Here is a 10,451-nt window from a genome sequence, read left to right as displayed (position 1 = left end):
AGAGAGAGAGAGAGAGAGAGAGAGAGAGAGAGAGAGAGAGAGAGAGAAGTCAGTTATTCTCAAAATGCATTTGCTAACTCAATGACTGGGCACTCGTAAAATATTCTGCTGCTACCCCAGGCCCAGTTGGGGAAATGGCCAATCACATAGCTAGTTGGCTTTATCTCTCCTGCATTTTCATCCCCTTCTCTCTCTCCCCATCCCTATTCTCACTGTGTCCTCCCTCACAACTCTCAATGTCCAGCCCCATATGCAATAAATTACTGGCAACTTTATTGATAGATCAAAAATCAATTGAGGGCAAAGACATTCATTGTCAGTAACATAGCTTCCTGATCAAAGCCTCAGAATAGCCTCTACAGGCTGAGGTGCTTTTAAAGAGTGAACTTCTATTAATAAAATACCCCCACTAGATTATTATGTTGAGCATCCTTTGGGGGGGGGACATTACATGTTTAATGTGGATGAGCCCATCCCAAATCAGCCAGTACCACTTCTGATTGGGTGGTTCAGGATGAGCAAGTCATAAAAATGAGCAAATCATGAGGAGTAAGCCAGTAATCAGCATCCCTTCATTACCTCTGCTTCAGTTCTTATCTCCAGGAATCCTATTTGAGTTCCAACCCTAGCAACTTTTTATGATGTCTGTGAAGTGGAACTATAAGCTAAATTTAAACTTTTCTGGCCCCAAGTAGCTTTCAGACATGGTGTTTAATGACAGGAATGGGAACTCCAACTAAGACAAATAATATATAACAATTAAAATCTAAACTCTACTTAAAGCTTAAATCCTTACATGAAAAAGTAAATTCATTTTTGCAATATGAAAAAAGCATTAAAATTCCCCAATAGTTTACAATAGAACTACAGTAAAATCATGGAGACCCACTAATTGATTACACCTAGTAGAAATGAATATTTGTCTTCACTATCTTGTTCATTGATATAAGAATATCTAAAAGAGAGAAAAAAAGAGTCCAAATATGAATGCATGAAGAAAATGTGGTGTATTTACAATGAAATAATATTAACACATAAAAGCGGTGGGGATATCCTAGTATTTGCAGCAACAGAGAACTCAAGATCACTACATTAAAATGAGTTAAGCAAGTGTCAAAATAAAGAAAACAAAAAAATTAAGAACTTTATGATCCCAATTGTGTGTGGAATCTAAAAATGTTGACCTCATAGAAATTGAGAGTATAAAGAGATTTCTAGCTGCTAGGGTTGCATGCAAGTTATATGGCTGAAGAAGAATCAGTGTGCTTCATTATATTTACAAAATATTTCAAGAATCTCTGATTTGTTAATGTACACTAGGGTAGAGATTTTTAAATACAGTGACAGTGCCTTAGAAATTCCACAAGGTAGAACATAGGAATCTGAGTCTTCACTATGACAAAATGATTACTGTTTAGAGAGACAAATTATTAAAATATTATAAAATGCATATGTCTACTCAAACATGTCATGACATCTTATTAATAAGTTCAATTTAGTTTGCTTTAATACACCATATGCTGTTATATTAGGATTTTCAATTCATATATATATATATGTATGTATATATACTCACTAATATAAGCTGGGATAGAAAAATAGAGCTGGTATTCCAACTGACCTTTGTCTCTCTTTGTGCTTCTCCTTCCTCTTTGTTTCTTTTTATAGTTTAAAATTTTATTATTTTACTTATTCACTTCACATCTCACTCACTGCCCCTGTCCTAGTCACTCCCTCTCACAATTATCCCCCCATTTCCCTTCACCTGTGAGCTGATGAGGGGCCCTGGATATTCTCCTCCACCCTGGTACTTCAAGCATCTGTGAGGCTGGGTGATTCCTCTTCCACTGAGGTCAAACAAGGCAGGCCAGAACATATCCCATGTACAGGTTGCAGCTTTTAGTAGAGACCCATTTTAGTTGTTCAGGATCCACAAGAAGGTCAAGCTGCACATTTGCTACATATGAGCAGGTAGACCTAGGTCCAGCCCATGTATGGTGTTTGTATGGTTCATAGTCTCAAGAGTCCAGGTTAGTTGACTATGTTGATCAAGAGCTCTGTAAATGACCTGACACTTAATGATCAGTGTTCTGTCTGAGCTTAGAATATGTTTAAACCTAATCAATTCCAAGCTACATAATTCTGAATATTTTAAGGAATTGTTTATGTATGCAAGGGGGTGTTATATAGTTATTAATAGTTATTTTGTTTGGTTTATTTTGTTTTTAAAAATTATTTTATCTTTTTGTAACTGGCTTGTGGGGACTCTTGTTGAAGTTTTCTTCCTAAACTGTTACACCTTTCCAGGAAGCTTTCTCAGGGAAACTTCCATCTGAAGGACTCGAAGCTATGTCTCTTCCACAGGCTCCACTTCTGATTCATGCCAAACATTCACCTTTGTCACATTGTTTATAAAGATGTGGTAATTTATCAATGTTTAGCTATCTGTGCTTTTGCTGAGCCTCTGGGCATTTATTTATTTCAGAAGGCTAAATGTAGTCTGCCTCTCTTTGAGCCTCTTGGGGCACTTGGTATTTGAACAGACTGCTCTTTTCAAGTTGTGAGCAAATTATGTATTCTTCTCCATCATTTCAGCAGTGAACATCTCTAATTCTTCACCTCAGTTTTTTTTAAACGTTCTCTTATCCATGCCCTCTTTAGTCAGTTTAAGGTAGTAGTCATCTCATGATTTTGAACCTAATTTTATATCTTCAATACTTGCTCATTGTCTGCTTCTAAATTCAGGCAGAATTGCTCCAAACCTCATTTTAACATAGATGATAGAGATAGAGATAGAGATAGAGATAGAGATAGAGATAGAGATAAGCATAGATAGATATAGATATATATGCACATTCACTTATATACATAGACATGCATGCATATATATATATATATATATATATATATATATATATCACATTAAAATACAGAATTAGAAAGAAAACTATATATAGAAGAAAATATCTACTGGATCGTAATTAGGCAAAGATTAATTTAGTTGCTATCACGACATGTGATCAGTTGTTTTATATTTATTTTCCTCAAAGTGAAAATAGTCACAAAATTATTCTCATTTATTTCTTTTGTTTTACTTGAAGTATATTCACTTTTTATACCTAAAGTGCTACCATGCCACAAAAATGTCACTTTACATAATCATTTTCAAGTATTGACTTGTATTTTCAAGTAATGACTATCCTCATTAATATATATGAAAATTGTAAATTTTTAATGACTATGCTATTGACAATATATTTCTTCTAAAATGTTCAAAACATCGACTTGTGTTCTTTCATCACACTGAAGTAATAACCCTGACCCTGAGGTGATAGAATCATCCTGCAAGTTATACTGTCGTAGTTAGGGTTTTACTGCTGTGAAGAGACATCAGCAAATCCAGTTAAAAGATGTCTTAAAACAAAAGAGTTACTTAATTGATATTACCAATAGATCGATCAGTATACTGAATATAATTAACTGCAATTTACTAAATCAACTCAAGATTCCCTGTCCTGTATTATGTTGAAGATAAATACTCACCTAAACACCATGCAATGACATGTGCTTCGAGCTCAACCAGATGTGCTTAAGTCAGTCTGGAGAGCCATGGCTAATTATAGAGGGGCTGTCTCAAAGAGTAAACAAATCAATATTCACGAGCACATGCACACAAATGAAATAAGAGATAATTTATTTTTTGCAGGCAAATCTCAGTAACTTATATAATATTCTATTTATAATTGTCAGGTGGAAACTTCATTGAGAGCAACTGTGCACTGCATCACAGAACTTTCCAAGGAATGCTATCATGATAGAAACCACAAATTAAATGAAGAGAATGATCAACATTTTCTCCACTGGATGATCTTGAATAATCTTGAATTAGAGTGTTTTTCAGGTGGTCTTTGGCTTTTTCAGGGAGGGTGTTAACATTAGCAATGATAGCTGATAAAAATAGTTTATTAAAACTATATATTCATATTTATACATTGAGTTAAACATATTACATTTTAGGCTAAATAATATTGTAATAGTAAAATTTATTATGGCCTTTATCACTCTTTATTCTTCATTTACTCTATTCCCCTTTTGTTAGGATCTCACCTTTTCCCATTTTCCCATCAGATTAGTTGGATCTTGCCATTTCACTTTACCTTTCTCCCACCTTATTCTGTATTTACCTCCTTCTTAACCCTCCGAATCCTCATTTAGTCTGCTAATTTGCACATAGTAATAAACGTACTCTTAAGCTTGTCCCTTTATTCCCATATATTAATATACCTCTCAACATCTATATCTCATCCCCTATTCCAAGTTTCAGGGATTGTCCCATGTGCATGAAGATTGTAAGAGCCAGAGAGAATATCTTTATGCAGTGAACTAGAATTTGATAGATATAAAAAGGCACTATATATCACATCTTACAGTGGCTAGAACTACATGCACAAGATTTGAACAAATTGACCCAGATAAAATTTTGACATGACCAGAAGCAAACAAAAATCCCATCATGATTGAAGACAGGTAGTTGGTTATGTGAAGTCCTGTGTCTGCCCCACCACTGGGCTAGGGCTGCTTGGGGCATCAGGTCAAGGGAATGTTTGACTGCACTCACCCAAGTTGTGTGGTGCTGGGATATGGGCCTGCAGAGCTGCAGGGGACATCTAGTTCTCAGGCTCTTGGACACTCAGACACCGCTAGAAGCCTCTGAAAGGCTGAGAACAAAGTGGGGACCCAAGGGTTGGACAAAATAGTGTATTTTATACCTTCATCTCACAGTTTATACAGCTGTAGAATTTATGCTTTGTACTGGACAAAATAATTTAAAAATGAATTAAGCCTACAAGATAATTGGAAAGTTTGATCAAGTCCAATGGTCATGGGTATAGTTTTTTACAGCTACATTGTCATGTGTAATAACTAGTTTTAAGCATTAACTTCAGTAAGACACACAATCCTACTAGAATAAAGGCTGTTGCTAGTTGTGTTTGTATGGTTGCTTTTGGATAAGAGTAATATTTGAATCTTTTATATAAGAGTAATATTTGACACAAGAAAGAGGGAGTGAGTTGGAGAAGCTGCACATAACCCTCAAGAGACTGGAGGGCCCAGGGAGTGAGGTTTGGCTGGGTTTGGGTGAGTGGTGAGGACATCCTCGTGGATACAGTGGGGTGAGGAGGAGATATGGAACATGAAATGGTAGGAGGGTAAACTGGGGGAGGGGAATAAAAACTAGAGTGTAAAAAAATAAGGGCTGAAGAGATGGCGCTGAGATTAAGAGCATTGACTGCTATTCCAGAGGTTCTGAGTTCAATTCCCAGCAACCACATGGTGGCTTACAACCATCTGCAATGGGGTCTGATGCCCTCTTTTGGTGTGTCTGAAGAGAGTAATGGTGAGTTTATATACATAAAATAAATACATGAATCATTAAAAATAAATAAATAAATAGATAAATAAATAAACATAAATAATGAGTATACATTTCTTATATTTTTGGTTGTGAGCCTAGCCTTTAATGGCTGAGCCATCTCTCCAGCCCACATATAAATTTCTAATAAATCATTTAACTTTTTGTTCTGAGAAACCTAGCAAGGAAGCATGAATAAGCAGTAAGCTTTCCATAAACTTCCCTTTATTATTATGACATCATTTCCTATACAGCTTGGAAAAGAACAAAGTAAAATTTTGAGTAGCTATACAAACTTGGTCTTGAAGGTAAAGATGAAAAGAAACCTTTATGGTAGAGTTGAAGTATTTAAATCTAGTTCCAGTCTGGAACAGAGATTCCTGTGTGTCATCTCAGAGCATTAGATGTTGAAACAAGAGTTCAAGTCCATCTCGGGTTACATAGTGAATGCCTAGGCCAGCTTTAGCTAGATAGTAAAATCTTCATTCAAGTAACATCATCAATAATAGTAAACTAAGAAAATGTAGTAAATGTAGTTGTATGGTAAAATCAAGATGGTTGTGGGATTACTTTGTATGTGAATTTTCTATGTTACTATTCTCATAAGCTCTTATAAATGTCATAGAATTGACTCTGCCCAATCAATGTACATGTCATTTTCTTTATACAACATCTTTTTCTTGTTCATTTCCATTGGATATTTTCAAGTACAATATTATAACTGCATTGCAACTGATTTCTAATTGATGAAGCAATCTTCAATTTGATTATTTAGAATACTATGTCCTTTTATACCATACAGTATTTGGCTGAACTTAATCTAGATGTCAGACATATCCAATCTGAATTTGCTATTCACAATAAGTCTCTATTCACAAAACTGCTAATACAAGAATAATGTTGATCAGTGTAATTTAGTTACCTCACTCACAAAAAAACACCAATCCATTGTAGACTTACTGTAAACTATTTCATTGAAAATTTTGAATTGGCAACTTATATCTTCAACAGTGGGTGTGAAGTTTATTCCCTCAACAACAGTACCTGTCGAGTTTATTGGCCTGCAAGATTACTAGGTAATGACATTATTTTTTGTTGTTGTTCTCTGTATTCAAATTGTGGCTTGAGATCACAAGAGATGTGGCCTATACATCAAATTCCCAAAACATTTTTAAAATTCTTATGATTCATAACCATTTCTGTTATCTGCCCCCAGAGAAAATTTTTGGGTTTTTTGTTTTGTTTTTGAAAATTATTGCTTACTAGTTTACTTTTGACTTTTAAAATATTTGTAGGCAGTCATAACTTTATAGTATCACATAGGTATAAACAAAATAAAAGAGCAAATGTTTTCTTAAGACTACATACATCATCGAATCTCTTGAAGAGTAAAATCCAGGAAGGCTGAGTATGCAGCTCTTCTCCCTTCCTCTTGAACTAGCACATCTCCTGCTCTTTCTTCCGTAGATCTATGAGCCTTCCCGAGGCTTCTATGCATCTCAAACTTTTGGACTTGGAATGAACCCGACAATTCTTACAAGCAATTCCCATTTATTCACCTCTCCTTAGACAGATAGTGTGAACCATAGCAATCTACTATCGAGATAAGATTTTTCTCTTATGTCCTAAGAATGGAATCATTTTCTCTATATGCTTCTAATGGAAGAATCATCAAAACAATTTCTTTTAAAGATAACGGAAAGTATTGGGAATTTATAAAATATTTTTCCCACAGAGGAAGCCTAAAATTTTAGGCTTCTACATTCTGACTATGCTATGTTGAAGATTTAATTTAGGAAAAAATATGACAAAAACATAAAATTATTATTTTATGTTTTGTTACATTTAATATTATTTAGCTTGTGATGTCTGAGCCTGAATACAGTATCAGTTCTTCTTCTTTTTTTTAATTTTATTTAATCTTATTTTTTATAGTCCAGATTTTTTCTTCCCAGTCCATCCTCTGACTGTTCTAAATCCCATACCTCCTTCCCTCCATGTCTCCACGAGGATGTACCCCCTTCACCAGACCTCCCTACTCCCTAGGGACTCCAATCCCTTGAAGGTTGGGTGCCTCTTCTTTGACTGAATACAGACCTGTTAGTCCTCTGCTGGGTATGTGTTGGGGGCCTCATATCAATTGATGTATGTTTTCTGCTTGGTTGTCCCGTGTCTGAGAGATCTCAGAGGTCCCTGTTAGTTGAAGCTGCTGGTCCTCCTACAGGGTGGCTCTCTTCCTCAGCATCTCTCAGCTTTTCCCTAATTCTACCACTGGGTCAGCAGCTTCTGTCCATTGGTTGGGTGTCAATATCTGCATCTGACTGTTTCAGCTGCTTGGGTCTTTCGGAAGACAGTCATGATAAGCCCCATTTTTTGAGCACTCATAGCTTCAGTAATAGTGTAAGACCTTGAGGCCTAAGAGGACATTGGAGTAGTAAATGGGACAAAGCACCGTGAAGTGAATGGTATAGTAAGTACAAGTCTAAAGAGCCAGCATCAGAACAGAAAGCAAATGGAGCCATTTAACTTTTATGGGATAAGATAAAAGATGAGGGATAAACATGACCATGGTGCAGGAATGACTATAGCCTTGCACAGAGACTTATCAAAAAATTCTAAAGCACTGTACATAATTAACAGATTTGCAAATGGAAGCAGGAAAGTATGCGTTTAGAAATCATACTTGGCTAAATCATAAGTTCAGACCTAGATGACTGATTATGTATGTATGTATGTATGTATGTATGTATGTATGTATCTATCTATCTATCTATCTATCAATCTATCTATAAATTATGTATCTATAATTTTTTATAAAAATGAATATAAGAAAATTTTAATATAAAGTGGAAAATTTGCTACTTCACTCTAAAATACTCAAATTATTTTTATTAAGCTCATTTCTTCTGTTTCTCAAAATTTACAACCCAACATAACAAACACAATAAAACTTTCAGATCTACATTTTATAGAGAAAAAGTAATCAGAACTTATGAAATATATTTTATTACATAATTAATTTCTTCTAGTATAAAATAGTCATTCCAGAGACTGCTACATTTTTATAAACCAATGTATAGTTTATTAAATATATAATTTGTTGAATAAAAGAATGTTTGACCCCAGTGAATAGTGAATTTAAATGTTGAAGTTTCTCTACTTTGGAAGGAAATGTAGAAGGAGCTTTACCTCAGCCTTATGAAAATAATCACTTGAAAGCCAGTCACTTCACATTAGTGTTTCATTTTGAAGTGATGGGGAAAGTCTTCCATCTGAAAATAAAATTTCCACGAGCATAAGAAGTTTCTGAATGTCCCCACCCCCTGTAGAAACTGTCTTACTAGGGTTAAGGAGCTCTAGAAGTTACTGAGCCTTTTGATTTCAGTGCTGGATAAAGTAATTTTATTTGTACTCAATTCATTTATGCTATCTTTACTAAATAGGTCACATTCTTCCTTCTTACTTCTGGCAAACTAATTAAGAACTGAGTTTAAGAGAACAAGGATCTCTTCAAAAGAGTTCTGCAGGTTTTAAAATGTTCAGATTTCAGTAAGACAGCAAAGATGTGTCAATCTCGACTACAGCATACAGGCATAATTCATATAATTTTGAAAAACATGCACAGTTTTATATCCATAATCCTAGTCTTCAAAATGAGAGCTCAGCAAAAATAGATCCTATTTTCAGGAACAGCTGTAGTGATTCTGGGAAGCCTTTGATTGAGTCAAACAGCTAATGCCTGGAAGTACCCTGTTACTGGGGGTACTCTTCTAATGAAGTCCTATCTGTCTCCTACTTTTGAACTCAAGAGTTTTTTTTTTCTTCTTAATAAAACATCAAAATTAAACAAATTTCCCTGAAAGTTGTAAACTTTGGTAGTTGACTTTAGTACTGCTCTCCCAAGAAGTTTTATAAGAGTCATGTGGCATCTCGAACTCCCACATCATCATAAAGGATGAGAAAGAAAACTTTCAGATAACGTAAGACATTGAAAACTGTCATGGTGATAACATTGACATCTGATAAATATTTTTTGAGTGGAAATGTAGTTAGTGGTAAAAGATTGTGGAGACCTTGGGCTCTAACTCCAGTACTGACCCTACTGACTGACTACCAAAGTTAGTACATGGTACTTCATGAGCAATGATGGGTTTCTAAGACAAAGCAGCAGATTCTCGAAAGAAATGATTGGCGTTTGTAACAATTTAAATTAATAGTGTTATATATATATATATAAACAAACAGGGGTCATATATATAAGCATGATAATAGATATTTTGCTAAATGGAGACAATTTTTCCATTTATCTTTATTTTGGCATTTGCAGTTTTTCAAAGGAACACACCTATGAACTTTCCATGACATCACTGTAATTATAAAGAATTCCTTGAAGGTACTAGTAATTTCTTTACCCAATAATTTTGTAATATGTAAAGTGATGATGCAAGGTTTTTCAGGGGAAATAAGTTTAATAATATTATTTTCATTCTTTAACCATTTTTACAGTCCAAACTTCATCCCCCTACAAGTCTACTCTTTAATTTTCCACATCCCTTACCTCCTCTTCCATCTCCAAGTGGATGTCTCTACGCTCTACCCCACCAGACCTCTCCACTCTGTGGGTACACAAGTCTCTTGAGGGTTAGGTGCATCTTCTCTGACTGAGGCTTGCTCATAAAAAAAAAAAACTGACAGATTTAACAACAAAATTATATTAAAATAAAAGAATGTTTATTTCATCCCATTAACAATCAATCTTGCCAAAGGATTTTTACCTTATAATATTCCCTCTCTATATAAAATTCAAAATAGCTAAAATTAATGAGATTAAATCCAGTAAATTATGGAGGGGATGCAGACCAGGTGGGAATGTCACTGGTACAGTGGGGATTTAACACCGTGATCTTGAGACTCATGTTATTACTACATTTGATTAAATCAACTAAGTTTGACAACATGGTTGCTGTCTGACCAGTACCAAATAAGAATGTATAGGAATTGCTCTTAAAGCACATAAAAATTATCAGATTACTTATGG

The sequence above is a fragment of the Grammomys surdaster genome, unplaced genomic scaffold (assembly GCF_004785775.1).
Source record: "Grammomys surdaster isolate TR1022 unplaced genomic scaffold, NIH_TR_1.0 126271, whole genome shotgun sequence".
NCBI lineage: Eukaryota > Metazoa > Chordata > Mammalia > Rodentia > Muridae > Grammomys > Grammomys surdaster.
This window is presented reverse-complemented; position numbering follows the sequence as displayed.